This window comes from Lycorma delicatula, chromosome 9, assembly GCF_047948215.1.
Source record: "Lycorma delicatula isolate Av1 chromosome 9, ASM4794821v1, whole genome shotgun sequence".
In the NCBI taxonomy this organism is placed as follows: Eukaryota; Metazoa; Arthropoda; class Insecta; order Hemiptera; family Fulgoridae; genus Lycorma; species Lycorma delicatula.
The window spans coordinates 34,677,748-34,696,643 of record NC_134463.1 but is presented as its reverse complement, the minus strand read 5'-3'; the positions used below and the strand labels follow the sequence as shown (position 1 = coordinate 34,696,643).

Below are 18,896 nucleotides of genomic sequence, written 5' to 3'. Positions count from 1 at the left end.
ATGTTTTTTTTGTTTTTGTTTTAATTAATATTATAATTGGGTATTAATTTTTATTTTTTTCGAATGATGAAATTAATATAATGGTTTTCAATAGATAAAATGTTTATAATCAATAATAGTAGTTAATTTTTGTTTTTTATTTACATTGGTTTAAAATTAATTTTAATAATAAAATATGGTAATCGTAGTTCTTTATGATGCTACAAGTTGGACAATACTAAACAAAATTAAAAAAGTATTAAAATATTAAAAACAAGTTAAATTAATCAAAATTCCGTTTTCTTTCGGAAAACTGTATACGATTTTATATGTTTTAAGATTTATAAACTTCTTTTTTTATGTCTTTCAGTGATGCGGAAGAGTGTTTTAATGAGACATATTTTTTAGATGTAGACGATTTGATGGTATTTTTAATTTGTTTTTATGTCATTGATTAAGTAATGCTTATGTAGAGCCGAATACCAATCTAAAATCTTACATGTAAACGTGAACATTTGTCTGTTTTAAGCCAAAGTTTGTCTGTATGTTTAGTGGGAAGGTTTTAAACCATATATCGAGACCTAGCCCTCTCGGGGTGAAGTTGTGAATGAAAGATATTCATTAAAGAAAAAATAATTAATCCTATTAGTTCATTATTATATTTCTGTCACCATGGCAACTGAAGTAGGTCGTGGAGTTTTGCTTGTCTTTTTACAAGTGTACTATAGTTACCAGAGTTACTAATATTCTTCGTTTTGTAATTTAATTTCTTTTTTTTGTTTCTCTAAAGCCTGAATACCATAATTGTGATTTTTCAGTATTATTCTCGCAACTACAGGTTAACGAATACGGAGATAAAAGGGGCGTAGCCATCTGCCAGACGAGAATGATGAGCTAATAAAGCTCTCTGACCCTGTGCTAGGCCCGGTGATCTCTGAAAACCCCGGAGATCCAAGGGACGGAGCCACCACCAGCTAGTCTAAAGTATTTTCTTATAAAAATATCAATGAAAATTAACTGAAAATCTTGGTGTGAAGAAAATTAATATATATGTCTTCATTCTAGAGAGTCTTACCTTATACTACGCAGCAGTTTTTTTAAATCATTTATTTATACATTCCTTTTCTTATTTTGATTAAAAAGAAGGTTTCTTTATGTTATTTTTTTCACAAACGATTATTTTTACACGTTTACGTCCATAGAAGAAATGGAAATGTATTTAACAGTTATATAGTTTGTTTGTTCTATTCTGTACCTTCACTGATGTAACTAATTAAACTAACTTTTGAATAGAAGCCGATCTTCGGTCTGAAACTAACATCGGCTATCTTAATTTGTTTTATGTAAATGGGTGCGCTACACTGGGAGATGAAATTAAAAAATTGCACTACTTTTAATTTTTAATAACGGTATTACGTAAAACGATGAGAAAGAAACATTTAATGCCCTTTATTGATTTTTTCGAAAAAATCATCGTTCTTGAGATATAAACAAAAATGTGTTCTACAAAACTAAGCAGGAATGCATCGCAGCTAGCGCCCGCCTTCACCCTGGAATATAACTGTTGAGAAGTATAACCTGTGCGCGATATCTCTGTCTGTTATTATTATACGATTAGTTGAACCTGTTCGATATCCCTGCCTCTCGTCAAATATTTCGTTTAATAAAATAATAATTTTAATGTACCAGTACACATTTTCCTAATACGCACATATATTATCATTCATTAACATACAGATCTTTCATCTTTCATTTCGTGTTTACCCTCCAGTAATTTCCGTTCAGATAATACTTCAGAGGATGAATGAGGATGATATGTATGAGTGTACATGAAGTGTAGTCTTGTAGTCTCAGTTCCACCATTCCTGAGATGTGTGGTTAATTGAAACTCAACCGCCAAAGAACACCGGTATCCACGATCTAGTATTCAATTCCTTGTAAAAATAACTGACTTTACTAGGACTTGAACGCTGGAACTCGACTTTCAAATCAGCTGATTTGGAAAGACGCGTTCACCGCTAGACTAACCCGGTGGGTTTAACTGACAGATCTATATTTAAGTAGCTCAAACCTTCTCAAAAACAATAAACATGTCATATCTAGATGATTAATGTATGGATTGGTGATGTTATAAAGGGCTAAAAAAAATAACTATCAGAAAATCTGGTGTGGACTCCACATCACTTCCTTATACTCCTATTAAATTTCATATACACATTTTTTAAAATGAAAAGTACAAAAAGTTTTATTTCATTAATAACTTCTGATATTTTTTCATTATTAAAGATGTTCAGAATTGTTAACTTATGCAGTTATACACTTGTTTTCATGTATTCTTATTTGTAGTGCAAATACGTATACAATTAGTATAAGCAGACATTGAAACAGAAATCGACTGATTAGATTTGTCACATGAACAATACCTTTATGTATATTGTATACGTTTCAAATGGACGGATGTATTTTTCTTTACACCTCCCTATTGCATTTATTACGTGTATTTTCCTTTCATGTATTATAATACATTTATTTTTGTCAGGTTATTATATTAAATTTGAAGAATATCTTTATAAGGTAGTTAATATTAAAAGAAAGAACACTGTTTTAAATGAAAACCTGCGAAATTTTGAAATTTATTGCAAAACTAATAATAGTAAATTTACATGTGATATAAGTTAAAATTTTTTTTTTGTATTTTTTAATCGTTGAAGCCAATCATTCCGTGTCCAAAAATAATTTTTTAACGATCCATAATTTCAAGCCAGATAAATCTGTAACAAAAAAAAAAAAGAATAAATATAGTTTTAAATTTGTATTAATAATCTTGTAAATATATGTACTAAGAAATAACTATTTTTCGGTCTTTATTATATATTATAAATTTATAATAACTGTTAAGTTATTAATAACTGTTTAAATATATTAAAAAATCTGATGGTCTGTACGCCTATTAAATTACATATACACATTTTTACCTTCTTGTATGAACTAAGAGAAATACTGTGATCGTGCAATATTTCGGTTTCCAAATTTCAACGAAATATCCATTTTGACAATCTCTGCATCCATTTTGACAAGTTTTTTTATTATTTTTTTTATAATTTTTATTTTTTTCGAATGATGAAACTGAAATAATGGTTTTCAATAGATAAAAATGTTACAATCAATAATGGTAGTTAATTTTGGTTTTTTATTTACATTGGTTTAAAATTAATTTTAATAATAAAATATGGTAATCGTATTCTATAAATACTAATACGTATTAAAAACGAAGTTTTTATTATATATTTTCATACTCTTTCGGCTATTATTAACACCTAAATATTAAAAACGAGGGAAATTAATATATATAACGGATCAAACCGGACATTTTGTATTTTTCGCAATTTTGAGTTAAATAAAATATTTTGGAAAAAGTAAAAACAGTAAAAAAGTAAATACTGCATTGGAAAAAGTTTTCACTTTAAAAACCGTTAGAAATCGAAAGAGGGAAAAAGAAAAGTTACAGGACTTTATGCCTAAAATACATTTTTACATGTTGGAAAAGTTTTTAAAATTTCCGCCGATTATAACTCTGAAACATCTCTTATACTAGTATGCAGGAAATTTTTTAAAGTTTTTCTTCTAGGAAGAAAGAGGATTTAATTTCTTTAGTTTAAGAATGTAATGTAATTTTTGTCGTAAATCCACCGTTATGGAGAAAAATAAATATTTCTAACAAAAAATATTAGATTTTGCTAAGATTTCATTCTTGTAAACCACAATGTCTTGTTTAAGTAAATATGATTACGTCGTTTTTTTTACCTACTACAAACACTATGACGAACAAATTGTGATGACTGACATAAATGTAAATAAAAAAAACTTTAGACAAAATAACATTTTGAATTAATTTTGGAACTACCAAACATGTGAATAACATCAATTTTTTACACAACTTAATTTAATTACGTACATATTATTTAAATAAGCTCGCAAAAATATTTGTTTCTTTCATTTAATAGCTGATATTTTGAGTACAGTGAACAGATTAAAATAAATTAAGTGTTAACGGAAATTCAAAATTTATATTAATAAATAACAAACGCCGTATGAGGATTGCCTGCCTTTGTTCTCTTGATCTTCCGATAACGGGATATTGACGTTGTCTTGGAAATCGCATTGAAAATTTCAAGATTTTAAATGGGGCACTATTCAACTTCATTACCACTGTTTCTAAGAAATTTTAACAGTTAGACTCTTGGTCATACGTTTGGTTTACATAAAGTTTCCATATAGTTATAAAGCAGCATTTATTTTCTATAAGCGCAGTTGTTCTTTGAAACCTACTGTCTGAAGACATTGACTTCATCTATTAAGTATTTTTGAGTTGATTGAAAAGATAATGGAAGATATCACACATAGGTAATCGATTTTTCTTCCGATCGGATGTAGTGTGACTTTATTGATTGTTGAATTATCATAGGCGTATTTTGTTTTCTTTGTATGATAGTGTATTGCATCCTTTTTGTATATTAGATTGCCTAAGACCCATAAATATAATAATTCCACAATAGCGAGAATTATAATCTCTGAGATAAGTTGATTTATTTAGAGCGTAAAAAAAATATACACGCTCTCAGTTTAAGATTTACTGCTCATTAATTAATTCAGAAATTTCGTTAATTTATTACGAAGGTTTTTCCTGCATTGAACTTTTAACTAATAAGAAGTATTGTAATTACAGACGTTGAACAGTCCTATTTAGATTTGCTTATAAGATTAATTACTTTGACCTAATATTATTTTTTTAGATTATCGTAAGTTTGAAAATTTTCTCCAGTTATGTAAATTTCACGGCAAACAGCAGTTTACGACAATGTTTGTTTAAATTCCAAAGAAAATATTTTTTTTTAATGAAAAATGATTGAAAAACTATAGTAATGAGAAGCTACGGTAAATTTCCACGGTAGTACTTTATTAATTTATTCAGATATGGCTCATTGATAAAAATAAGATTTTAAAACTATTTCTGAAATGCTTTTCTTTTATCCAATTTAATATTAGCCTGGTTATATTTTTCGGGTGCTTCCACCATATCTACTGTATAACCAGGTTTGTAGGTATTATTTATTAATCAGTTAAATTTCTATGTTCTATTGCCGATTTTGATCATGTTTGAATGTTGTGAAATAACTTTGCGATTCCTTCTTTAGTCTTTTTTTTTCAAAATTGTTTCTTTTTTCTTCCGAGCAGATGTTTTTGCTCTTTTTACTTTCTACCTCTAGAAATTTATGGAAACCCTTAAATTTCTTAATCTATTCTCGAATAGTTTTCCTTTTTCATATCATCCTTTTTAATGCCATTTCTTATATATTTTTTCTAACCTCTTTTATCTATTTATTTTCTGTTTTGGGATTAGAGTTGAAATGTTCGAATATTTTCTTAGTTAATCTGCCCCCTGCATCTTGATCAAATGTTCGTAAAACATTATTATTCTTTTTCTGATTGTATTTGATTATTATTTTTAATTTTTCAAACAAATTTCTTTGTTACTTCTTTTTCTATATCTTTTTTACGTCCCAAGTCTTACTCAGAATTATCCTTTCTTTCTTTCTTTTAAAATTTTTCTATTTCTGCTTTCCTTTTCAAGAAACAGATTCCTAACTGTATTCTAATGTCTAATTTTTGAATTACTTTATTTATGTACTTATATTTCGTTTAAAATTTAAGATCGGAAAAATTGAGCGTGACAAGTTATAAACTTAGTTCGTTATGATGCTACAAGTTGGACAATACTAAACAAAAGTAATAAAGTATTAAAATATTAAAAACAAATTAAATTAATCAAAATTAGGTTTTCTTTCGGAAAACTGTATACGATTTTTTATATTTTAAGATTTTTAAACTTCTTTTTTTATGTCTTTCAGTGATGCGGAAGGGTGTTTTAACATATTTTTTTGATGTAGACGATTTGATGGTATTTTTAATTTGTTTTTATGTCATTGATTAAGTAATGCTTATGTAGAGCCTAATGTCAATCTAAAATCTTATATGTAAACGTGAACATTTGTCTGTTTTAAGCCAAAGTTTGTCTGTATGTTTAATGGGAAGGTTTTAAACCATACATCGAGATCCTAGCCCTCTCGGGGTGAAATTGTTAATGAAAGATATTCATTAAAGAAAAAATAATTAATCCTATTAGTTCATTATTAGATTTCTGTCACCATGGCAACTGAAGTAGGTCGTGGAGTTTTCCTCGTCTTTTGACGAGTGTACTTTAGTTACCAGAGTTACTAATATTCTTCCTTTTGTAATTTAATTTCTTTTTTTTCGTTTCTCTAAAGCCTGAATACCATAATTGTGATTTTTCAGTATTATTCTCACAACTACAGGTTAACGAATAGTACGGAGATAAAAGGGGCGTAGCCATCTGGCCAGACGAGAATGGTGAGCTAAGAAAGCTCTCTGACCCTGTGTTAGGCCCGGTGATCTCTGAAAACCCCGGAGATCCAAGGGACGGAGCCACCACCAGTTAGTCTAAAGTATTTTCTTATAAAAATATCAATGAAAATTAACTGAAAATCTTGGTGTGAAGAAAATTAATATATATGTCTTCATTCTAGAGAGTCTTACCTTATACTAGGCAGCATTTTTTTAAATCATTTATTTATACATTCCTTTTCTTATTTTGATTAAAAAGAAGGTTTCTTTATGTTAATTTTTCCTAAACGATTAGTTTTACACCTTTACGTCCATAGAAGAAATGGTAATGTATTTAACAGTTATATAGTTTGTTTGTTCTATTCTGTACCTTCACTGATGTAACTAATTAAAGTAACTTTTGAATAGTAGCCGATCTTCGGTCTGAAACTTACATCGGCTATCTTAATTTGTTTTATGTAAATGGGAGCGCTACACTGGGAGATAAAATTTAAAAATTACACTACTTTTAATTTTTAATAACGGTATTACGTAAAACGATAAGAAAGAAACATTTAATGGCCTTTATTGATTTTTTCGAAAAAATCATCGTTCTTGAGATATAAACAAAAAATTGAAGCGGGCGAAGGCGGGCTAGCGCCTGCCTTCACGCTGGAATATAACAGCTCAGAAATATAACCTGCGCGCAATATCTCAGTCTGTTGTTATTATTATACGATTAGTTGAACCTGTTCGATATCCCTACCTCTGGTCAAATATTTAGTTTAATAAAATAGTAATTTTAATGAACCAGTACACATTTTCCTAATACGCACATATATTATCATTCATTAACATACAGATCTTTCTTCTTTCTTTTTCCTGTTTAGCCTCCGGTAATTACCGTTGAGGATGAATGAGGATGGTATGTATGAGTGTAAATGAAGTGTAGTCTTGTAGTCTCAGTTCCACCATTCCTGAGATGAGTGGTTAATTGAAACTCAACCGCCAAAGAACACCGGTATCCACGATCTAGTATTCAATTCCTTGTAAAAATAACTCACTTTACTAGGACTTGAACGCTGGAACTCGACTTTCAAATCAGCTGATTTGGAAAGACGCGTTCATCACTAGACTAACCCGGTGGGTTTAACTGACAGATCTATATTTAAGTAGCTCAAACTTTCTCAAAAACAATAAACATGTCATATATAGATGATTAATGTATGGATTGGTGTTATTATAAAAGGGCTAAAAAGAATAACTATTAGAAAATCTGGTGTGGACTCCACATCACTTCCTTATACTCCTATTAAATTACATATACACATTTTTTAAAATGAAATGTACAAAAAGTTTTATTTCATTAATAACTTCTAATATTTTTTCATACTTTTTTTATTGGTATTAATGAATTATTATTTATTGTAAAAATATTTTTACAATCAGAAATTAATATATATTAATAAATCAATATATTTAAATTAAAAAAAAAAGTTAAAATAAAAGAGATGAACTCGGATTCGGACCGATGTGCTTTTCATTTATTAAAATGTTATTTGTCTATAACGCTGAAATCAATGAAAATAAGTACGACTTATGTTATATCTTGAAAAGCTTTCAATGAGTGTTTATTACTGCTAAGAAAAAGTCCAAAAACCAAATTTTTTTGGGATTTGGTCTTTTTTGTACATTTTTGGTCAAGACGATTGCAATCAAAAGGGGAGGTACACAATTAGATGTTACAACTGTACTAAATCCCAAATTTCATCATTCTACGGCTAATCGTTTTAGAGTTATGTGAGATACATATGTACGTACGTACAGACGTCACGCAAAAACTAGTCAAATTAGATTCAGAGATGGTTAAAATGGATATTTCTGTTGAAATCTGAAAACTGAAATTTTTCGCGATCACAGTATTTCCTTTACTTCGTACATGGAAGTCAAAAGAAAAAGAAAAACACGATTACTGATTGCACGCACCTACTTAGACTGAGTATGAAAAAGGAACAAAAAATAGTTAAAACAAGTTTTTCTTTCTTTACTTAGTGTTTATTCGTGATACATTTAACTAGTAAGCGATATAAAATTTAATATTACTTCGAAATTTTAATGTTTTATTCGGGTGTCTATCTAGGATATATGAAATGTTGACTTTAATGCCTTTCATTCTGTTAAGATTTATAATAAATGAAACACAAATATAAAAAGAATCAAAAACTAATTTAATTATTGTAGATTATGTTTGTTTTTTATACTTATTCTTGGTTTATGTGTACAAGCAATTGTCGGTTTTTTTGTTTGTTTTAATAACAATAATACTTTAATAAACTTTTTTAAATCGAAATTTAAAGAATTGATTATTCTTTAAAAAGTTTATTTTATTTTAATCGTTTGTAAGGATGGATATCGACCTCCTCCGTACCCGTACATATATAAGCTTTATATACTAAAATTTTATTATAGTCTTTAAAATTATATTCTAAAAAAATGGAAGTACTTTTTAATCATTCAGTATATCCAAATTTTTTTTCATTGCTTCCGTCTACATTCGGCAGCAATGATTTCTATTTCAAAATTAATATTAAAAAAAAAAAAAAATTAAATATCATAGAGTACTGAAATTACATTTTATATTTATATTTATAAAACAAGGGTAACTTTGAAAATTTGATAATAAGAAAATAAAAAACAAATTTTGAAGACTACTCTTAAATTTAATCACAGAAAAAAGTATTAACATTATAAACTCTTTTCAAATGCTAAGAAATTCAACAATATCGTTGCCAATTATTTTTCTTAATGGTTATATATATTTTCGTTAGAATGTGCTAGCAAAAGCTTGTGATAAAAAACCATTTAAACTGTATTGAGATATAAATTTCATTCAGTTAAATTCGTAAGCATAATTTACAAGAGTTGAGTTAAAAATGTATTACGCTTGTAAATTAATTAACTAAATTTTGTTGGTATTTACTTTGATCATTTTACGGTTGTTAGATTCAAGGGTTCTTTTTCTAACCTTCGGGACCACCGTTAGGTATTGCCTCAGAGGATGAAATGGATGATTTGTAGCGTGTGCAAACTGCTATGCCTGACAGGGATTCGAACCCGGCCGTCTTGAAGGTTAAACAAAAAAAAAAAAAAGAAAGATTTTTGCGCATTTCTACCGCGTCTTTTATTAGCGAATTTTTTTTTGCTTTGTGTTTATGAAACATAGTTTCAAGCAAATCGGTTGAAAATTAGGCAAAATATGATGAAAAACCCGTGTCATAAATCACAGATTAGTAACAAAGTGAAAGCGATTCAGAAAACTACGTTTTATAAAAATTCCCATCACTTAAAAGGCTATTCAGATCGACAAAAAAACCCACCGGGTTACATAATCCACCGTTAACCTATAACCCATAACCCATCGTTACATAACCCACCGGGTTGGTCTAGTGGTTAACGCGTCTTCCTAAATCTGCTGATTTGGAAGTCGAGAGTTACAGCGTTCATTCAAGTCCTAGTAAAGCCAGATATTTTTACATGGATTTGAATACTAGATCGTGGATACCGGTGTTCTTTGGTGGTTGGGTTTCAATTAACCACACATCTCAGGAATGGTCGAACTGAAAATGTACAAGCTACACTTCATTTACACTCATACATATCATCCTCATTCATCCTCTGAAGAATTATCTAAACGGTAGTTACCGGAGGCTAAACAGGAAAAAGAAAAAAGTTATGTGTTACATGTTTACCGATACTATTTGTCAGAAAATATATTTATAGACCTCAAGTAAAAGTGACGTATTTATGACCACAAATACCTTCTTTTTTTTGTATGCCGTATATCATAATTTATTATGTCTTTCTTTACATTGCTAGTAAGATAAGCTATTTTTGTAAATAACAAATAAATTCGTAACCCTCATAGCAATCATAATACACAAGTCACACACACACACACACACACACACACACACACACGCGCGCGCGCGCGCGCGCGCGCGCGCACACGCACAAGCACAAGCACAAGCACAAGCACAAGCACAAGCACATTTCTGAGAAAAAAATGGTCATATTCTTTCTAGTCTAAATAAAACATTTTACATCGTATAAACATCGTTCAAATTGTATAATAAAACTGATTCCTTTGTGAATATAAAAGAAATACCCGACTTAGATCCCATATAAAATGATTTTGTAACAGCGTTTTAAAACTGACGCCGCATATAGCCAGTTTAATGGCTACATGAACTGAAAAGGTTAAATAATTGTTATTAAGTTAATTAAACTAATATTATTGAATAATTATCCGTTCGTAGATGCATTTGTATTCTGCGTACTACCTTTTAACTTATCCAACGGTAATGAAGAATTTATATGGTAGCATCAGATTATAACATTCATGAACAGCCTTCATTTTTATCATTATTAAAGATGTTCAGAATTGTTAACTTATGCAGTTATACACTTGTTTTCATGTATTCTTCTTATTTGTAGTGCAAATACTAAACAATTAGTATAAGCAGTCATTGAAACAGAAATCGACTGATAGATTTGTCACATGAACAATACCTTTATGTACATTGTTTACGTTTCAAATCGATGGATATATTTTTCATTACACTTCCCTATTGCATTTATTACGTGTATTTTCCTTTCATGTATTATAATACATTTATTTTTGTCAGGTTATTATATTAAATTTGAAGAATATCTTTACAAGGTAGTTAATATAAAAAGAAAGAACACTGTTTTAAATGAAAACCTGTGAAATTTTGAAATTTATTGCAAAACTAATAATAATAAATTTACATGTGATATAAGTTAAAATTTTTTTTTTTTATTTTTTAATCGTTGAAGCCAATCATTCCGTGTCCAAAAATAATTTTTTAACGATCCATAATTTCAAGCCAGATAAATCTGTAACAAAAAAAAAGAAGAATAAATATAGTTTTAAATTTGTATTAATAATCTTGTAAATATATGTACTAAGAAATAACTATTTTTCGGTCTTTATTATATATTATAAATATATTATTAATAACTGTTTAAATATATTAAAAAATTCTGTTTATGTGTACGCCTATTAAATTACATATACACATTTTTACTTTCTTGAATGAACTAAAAGAAATACTGTGATCGCGAAAAATTTCGGTTTCCATATTTCAACGAAATATCCATTTTGACCATCTCTGCATCCATTTTGACAAGTTTAGGCGTGACGTCTGTACGTACGTATGTATATATACGTATCTCGCATAAGTAAAAAACGATTAGCTGTAGGATGTTGAAATTTTGGATTTCGGAATATAGTAAGATATAGTTGTGCACCCCCTCTTTTGATTGCAATCGACTGAACTAAAAGTATCAAAAAAAGCCCAAAATGCAAAATAATATATAGAATTTTGAACTTTTCCTTAACTATAGTAATAAGCCCTCATTAAGAGCTTTTCAACGATATTTCCTATAACTATATATGTAGAAAGAGGTACTTATTTTTTCATTGGTTCCAGAGATAAAGCCAACTGAAATTTTAATTAATGAAATATTTGGATCTTAGGGAAGGCACATCGGTTCGAATCAGACTTTATCTCCTTTTTTTAACAGTTTTTTTTTAAATTTAAATATATTGATTATTAATAATAATTAGTAATCTCCCATTGTAAAACAAAATTTACCACGAATAATAATTCAATAATAAAAAAAAGACAATATAAAAAAATATCAGAATTTTTTAATGAAATAAAATTTTACGTACTTTTCATTTAAAAAAAAAAGTGAATATGTAATTTAATAGGCGTACAAGGAAGTCATGTGTTGTCTACATTAAAGTTTTTTTAAAATGAAAACTGCATAAAATTTTATTTCATTAATAACTTCTAATATTTTTTCATATTTTAATTTTTTTATTGTTATTATTTAATTAGTATTTATTGTAAAACTTTTTTTACAATCATCTGTTAATATTATTAATAAGTCATGTATAAAAATAAAAAAAAAAGTTAAAAGAAAAAAGGAAATGATGTCTGATTCGAACCGATTTGACTTCTCCTTGTAAGATCCAAATATTTCATAAATTAAAATTTAATTTGGCGGTAACTCTGGAACCAATGAAAATAATTACCATTTATGATATATCGTAGAAAATCTGTTAATGAGGGCTTATTACTGAAGTTAAGAAAAAGGCCAAAATCCGTCTTTTTTTGGATTTTGGGCTTTTTTGGACACGTTTGGTCCAGTCGATTGCAATTAAAAGAAGAAGTGCACAACTAGATGTTACAACAGTCCTAAATCCAAAATTTCAACATCGTACGGCTAATCGTTTTTGTGTTATGCGAGATACATACTTACTTACAGACGTCAGGCCAATACTAGCGAAGATTCAGGGATGATCAAAATGGATATTTCCGTAGAAACTGAAAATCGTAACTTTTCGCGATCACAATACTTCCTTTACTTCGTACAAGAAAGAAAAAAGTAGAAATTTGAAAAAAGAGAATTATTGTATGTTTTGATAAGATTACATTATTAAATTTGAAACTGGAATATATAAAGCATATTAATTTGATTTAATTTATTATATATATTAAAAACTGCCGATAGATGTTTCTGACCTTTCCCTGGTTTTGTACAAAGCAAAATACCAGTATTTTCGGTAATTTTTTACCCGTATTACGTCAAACATTTCCACACGTACATGATTAAAAATTTTCCTTGTAAATTGTATTACACAAAGAATATTTTTTTTTTTTGAAGATTTTATTGTAATACTTTTTAATCATGTTAGTTATCCATCGAAATTTTGAACCGCGTAGATAATTTAAATAGATTTGAATATTTAAAGTTTTATATAAATATAGGTTTTGGCACATTATTAATACCTTCTCGAATTACATGATTATATTTTTTAATAAATTCTTGTTTGTAAAAAGTTAAATAATTTAATTATAAATGAATTTATCTAATAAAAAGAAAAACTTACCAGAGTGAGCCGACAACGGCGATGTTGATGCAATTCCTTTCCTTGCCCATTGTTGAGTTTTGAGTTTGTAGTTGCTACTTCAAGCGTAACCTTAAAAAGAGAACACATCAAATTTTATTAAAAGAAAAAATTTAGAAAACGAAATAATTTTTTAGATAATTTAGAAAAATATAATTTTTTGTTAATATAAAAAAATAATTTTGAATAATTTAATCAAAAAATCGAATAGATCGTTGGGTAATTTACTAAAAATGTAAAGGAAAAAATCTTAAAAGGTGTAAAGCAAAAATAATTCTGTGGTATACATTAATAAAAGAATTGTGGTTTTTTTTTTGAGAATAAATATTATTTTTTTTTAAACAAAAATCACAGTTTCATAACTAGAAACTCATGACAAAATTAGAAATTTTTTAACTAAAAATAATATCGTCTAATATAATTCAAATTTATCAACTTCAAACAAATTTATTTGGCTCATATTAATATTTATTTCAAGTAAATATTGTAAAGATTGGATACTAATATATATTATTTAATCATCATATTTTAGAACTGAAAAAAAATTGCCAAAATAAAAAAAAATAACTTAACAAATTTACTATATAATTTACTATAATTCATTTCTTAACAAAAAATTTCAGAAAATATAGAGTATATTTATAAATTTATTTAAAAAAATATATTTATTTAAAAATTATTATTAAATCAAAACAGTCTTTCGTAAATTTATATATAAAGATTAAATTTAATAAAAGAATACAATGGATATTTAAATAACTTTAATTATATAAATTCAAATATTAATGTAAAGCATTAAAAAATTAACTTGTTAAAAATAATTTTTATTCAAAAAATAAAAATAATTTTATTTAGTCATAATTATTAAATGTTTGGATTACTTACCAAAAAATTTCAGTATAATTATTTTATTCAAAAACTGACCTTATATATCAAATATTCATGTCGTATCATATTAAACTGACAAATCAGATCGTGTGACCTTAATAGCGTGTTATAATCATGTGACCTTATAGTGTGATACGTTGTAAAGTTTCAAAAATATGCTGCGTCGTTGATAAATAATCAAAATTTGTATATATTAGTACACATTATTATGTTTTTTTGTTTTTTTTTTAATTAATATTATAATTGGGTATTAATTTTTATTTTTTTCGAATGATGAAATTGAAATAATAGTTTTCAATAGATAAAAATGTTTATAATCAATAATAGTAGTTAATTTTTGTTTTTTATTTACATTGGTTTAAAATTAATTTTAATAATAAAATATGGTAATCGTAGTTCTTTATGATGCTACAAGTTGGACAATACTAAACAAAATTAAAAAAGTATTAAAATATTAAAAACAAGTTAAATTAATCAAAATTCCGTTTTCTTTCGGAAAACTGTATACGATTTTATATATTTTAAGATTTTTAAACTTCTTTTTTTATGTCTTTCAGTGATGCGGAAGAGTGTTTTAAGATATTTTTTAGATGTAGACGATTTGATGGTATTTTTAATTTGTTTTTATGTCATTGATTAAGTACTGCTTATGTAGAGCCTAATGCCAATCTAAAATCTTATATGTAAACGTGAAAATTTGTCTGTTTTAAGCCAAAGTTTGTCTGTATGTTTAATGGGAAGGTTTTAAACCATACATCGAGATCCTAGCCCTCTCGGGGTGAAGTTGTGAATGAAAGATATTCATTAAAGAAAAAATAATTAATCCTATTAGTTCATTATTATATTTCTGTCACCATGGCAACTGAAGTAGGTCGTGGAGTTTTCCTCGTCTTTTGACGAGTGTACTTTAGTTACCAGAGTTACTAATATTCTTCCTTTTGTAATTTAATTTCTTTTTTTTGTTTCTCTAAAGCCTGAATAACATAATTGTGATTTTTCAGTATTATTCTCACAACTACAGGTTAACGAATACGGAGATAAAAGGGGCGTAGCCATCTGGCCAGACGAGAATAATGAGCTAATAAAGCTCTCTGACCCTGTGTTAGGCCCGGTGATCTCTGAAAACCCCGGAGATCCAAGGGACGGAGCCACCACCAGCTAGTCTAAAGTATTTTCTTATAAAAATATCAATGAAAATTAACTGAAAATCTTGGTGTGAAGAAAATTAATATATATGTTTTCATTCTAGAGAGTCTTACCTTATACTACGCAGCAGTTTTTTTAAATCATTTATCTATACATTCCTTTTCTTATTTTGATTAAAAAGGTTTCTTTATGTTATTTTATTCACAAACGATTATTTTTACACGTTTAGGTCCATAGAAGAAATGGTAATGTATTTAACAGTTACATAGTTTGTTTGTTCTATTCTGTACCTTCACTGATGTAACTAATTAAACTAACTTTTGAATAGTAGCCGATCTTCGGTCTGAAACTAACATCGGCTATCTTAATTTGTTTTATGTAAATGGGAGCGCTACACTGGGAGATAAAATTAAAAAATTACTCTACTTTTAATTTTTAATAACGGTATTACGTAAAACGATAAGAAAGAAACATTTAATCGCCTCTATTGGTTTTTTCGAAAAAATTATCGTTCTCGAGATATAAACAAAAATGTGTTCTACGAAACTAAGCAGGATTGCATCGGGGCTAGCGCCCGCCTTCAGGCTGGAATATAACAGCTCAGAAGTATAACCTGTGCGCGACATCTCTGTCTGTTATTATTATACGATTAGTTGAACCTGTTCGATATCCCTACCTCTCGTCATGAATCTCTCTCTCGGATGAATGAGGATGATGTGTAATCTAATGAAGTGTAGTCTTGTACAGTCTCAGTTCGACCATTCCTGAGATCTGTGGTTAAATGAAACTCAACCACCATAGAACACCAGTATCCACGATCTAGTATTCAATTCCTTGTAAAAATAACTGACTTTACTAGGACTTGAACGCTGGCACTCTCGACTTTTAAATTAGCTGATTTGGGAAGACGCGTTCACCACTAGACTAACCCGGTGGGTTTAACTGACAGATCTACATTTAAGTAGCTCAACGTTTCTTAAAAACAATAAACATATTCCAGTATCGTATCTAGATCATTAATGTATGGATTGAAGATGTTATAAAAAGTGGTAAATAATATAACTATTATAAAATCTGGTGTGAACACCACATCACTCCTTATACTCCAATTAAATTACATATACACAAATTTTTTTAAATGAAAATACATAAAATTTTATTTCATTAATAACTTCTGATATTTTTTCATACTTTTTTATTGCTATTATTGAATTATTATTTATTGTAAAAATATTTTTACAATCACTAATTAATAATTATTAATTAATCAATATATTTAAATTTAAAATAAAAATATTTAAAATAAAAGAGATGAAATTGAGATGAATAAGAAAAGAAAGGATTCGGACCGAAGTGCTTTTTCTTTGTAAGATCCAAATATTTCATTTACAAAAATTTTATTTGTCTATAACGCTGAAATCAATGAAAATAAGTACGACTTATATCGTTGAAAAGCTTTCAATGAGGGTTTTATTACTGCTGTTAAGAAAAAGTCCAAAATCCAAATTTTTTGGGATTTGGGCTTTTTTGTACATTTTTGGTCAAGTCGATTGTAATCAAAAGGGGAGGTACACAACTAGATGTTGCAACAGTCCTAAATCCAAAATTTTAACATTCTACGGCTAATCGTTTAGAGTTATGCGAGATTCATAAGTACGTATGTACAGAAGTCACGCTGAAATTAGCCAAAATGGATTCAGGGATGGTTATAATGGATATTTCTGTTGAAATCTGAAAACTGAATTTTTTAGCGATCAGAGTATTTACTTTACTTCGTACAAGGAAGTAAAAACAAAAAGAAAAACACGATTACTGATTGCACGCACCTACTTAGACTAAGTATGAAAAAGGAACAAAAAATAGTTAAAACAAGTTTTTCTTTCTTTACTTACAGTCTTTATTCGTGATACATTAATTAGTAAGCGATATGAAATTTAATATTACTTCTAAATTTTATGTTGTATTCGGGTGTCTATCTAGGATATATGACATGTTGACTTGAATGCTCTTCATTCTGTTATGATTTATAAGAAAATGAAATGCAAATAAAAAAAGAATCAAAAACTAATTTAATTATTTTAGATTATGTTCGTTTTTCATACTTATTCTTGGTTTATGTGTACAAGCAATTGTCGGTGTTTTTTTTTATTTTAATAACAATAATACTTTAATAAACCTTTTTAATTCGAAATTTAAAGAATTGATTATTCTTTAAAAAGTTTATTTTATTTTAATCGTTTGTAAGGATGGATATCGACCTCCTCCGTAACCGTACATATATAATCTTTATATACTAATATTTTATTATAGTTTTTAAAATTATATTTTATCAAAATGGAAGAACTTTTTAATTATTCAGTAAATCCAAATTTTTTTTCATTGCTTCCGTCTACATTCGGCAGCAATGATTTCTATTTCAAAATTAATATTAAAAAAAAAAAATTAATTATCATCGAGTACAGAAATTACATTTTATATTTATATTTATAAAACTGGGTAACTTTGAAAATTTGATAATAAGAAAATAAAAAACAAATTTTAAAGACTACTCTTAAATTTAATCACAGAAAAAAGTATTAACAGTATAAACTCTTTTCAAATGCTAAGAAATTCAACAATATTGTTGCCAATTATTTTTCTTAATGGTTATATATATTTTCGTTAGAATTTACTAGCAAAAGCTTGTGATAAAAAAACATTTAAACTGTATTGAGATATAAATTTCATTCAGTTAAATATGTAAGCATAATTTACAAGAGTTGAGTTAAAAATGTATTAAGCTTGTAAATTAATTAACTAAATTTTGTTGGTATTTACTTTGATCATTTTACGGTTGTTAGATTCAAGGGTTCTTTTTCTAACCTTCGCGACCACCGTTTGGTATTGCCTCAGAGGATGAAATGGATGATTTGTAGCGTGTGCAAATTCCATGCCTGACCGGGATTCGAACCCGGACGTCCTGAAGATTAAACAAAAAAAAAAGATTAAAAATTGACTTCTTTTGTCAAATAGATATACTTTTTTTTAATGATTATAAATAATTTATTGTATTATCTAACAATGTGCTCACTGTGTTAATGCAAACTAAACATTTTAACTGCCCTTTGAACAATTACGTAAACGAAAAATACATATTATATTGACAAAAACCCTTATAAAATTTCGTTACATGTAAAGATAATATTATAATTAATACTTTTTATAAAATAAAAAACAATAATAATATTTGATACACTGAAATATTTTGAAATTTATTGCCAAAAAGAATGAGAATTAACAATTGAACTATATATATAGTTTTTTTTTTTATTATTTTTTTTATCGATGAAGCGGTGCCATTCTGTGTCCAAAAATCATTTTATTTGTAATATATTCATGATTGTTCAGTCAAATAAATCTGAAACAAAAGTAAAAATCAATGTGTTATAAATTTAATAATATTTTAATCTGTTTTAACTTTAAATTAATTGAATGAACAACT

At 27.5% G+C, this 18,896-nt stretch overlaps 2 long non-coding RNA genes across 5 annotated transcripts in view; one reads left to right on the top strand and one right to left on the bottom strand.

Annotated features, from left to right (window-relative positions):
• Positions 1-18,896, top strand: part of LOC142329661 (uncharacterized) — a 145,038-nt gene that overhangs the window by 56,215 nt on the left and 69,927 nt on the right. The window lies entirely within an intron of this gene.
• LOC142330767 (uncharacterized) lies at positions 2,582-13,523 on the bottom strand. The gene is made up of 3 exons (XR_012757828.1): positions 13,364-13,523; positions 10,722-11,298; positions 2,582-2,750 (listed from the first exon to the last, which is right to left on the bottom strand). It is a non-coding gene; the product is annotated as an uncharacterized LOC142330767 (long non-coding RNA).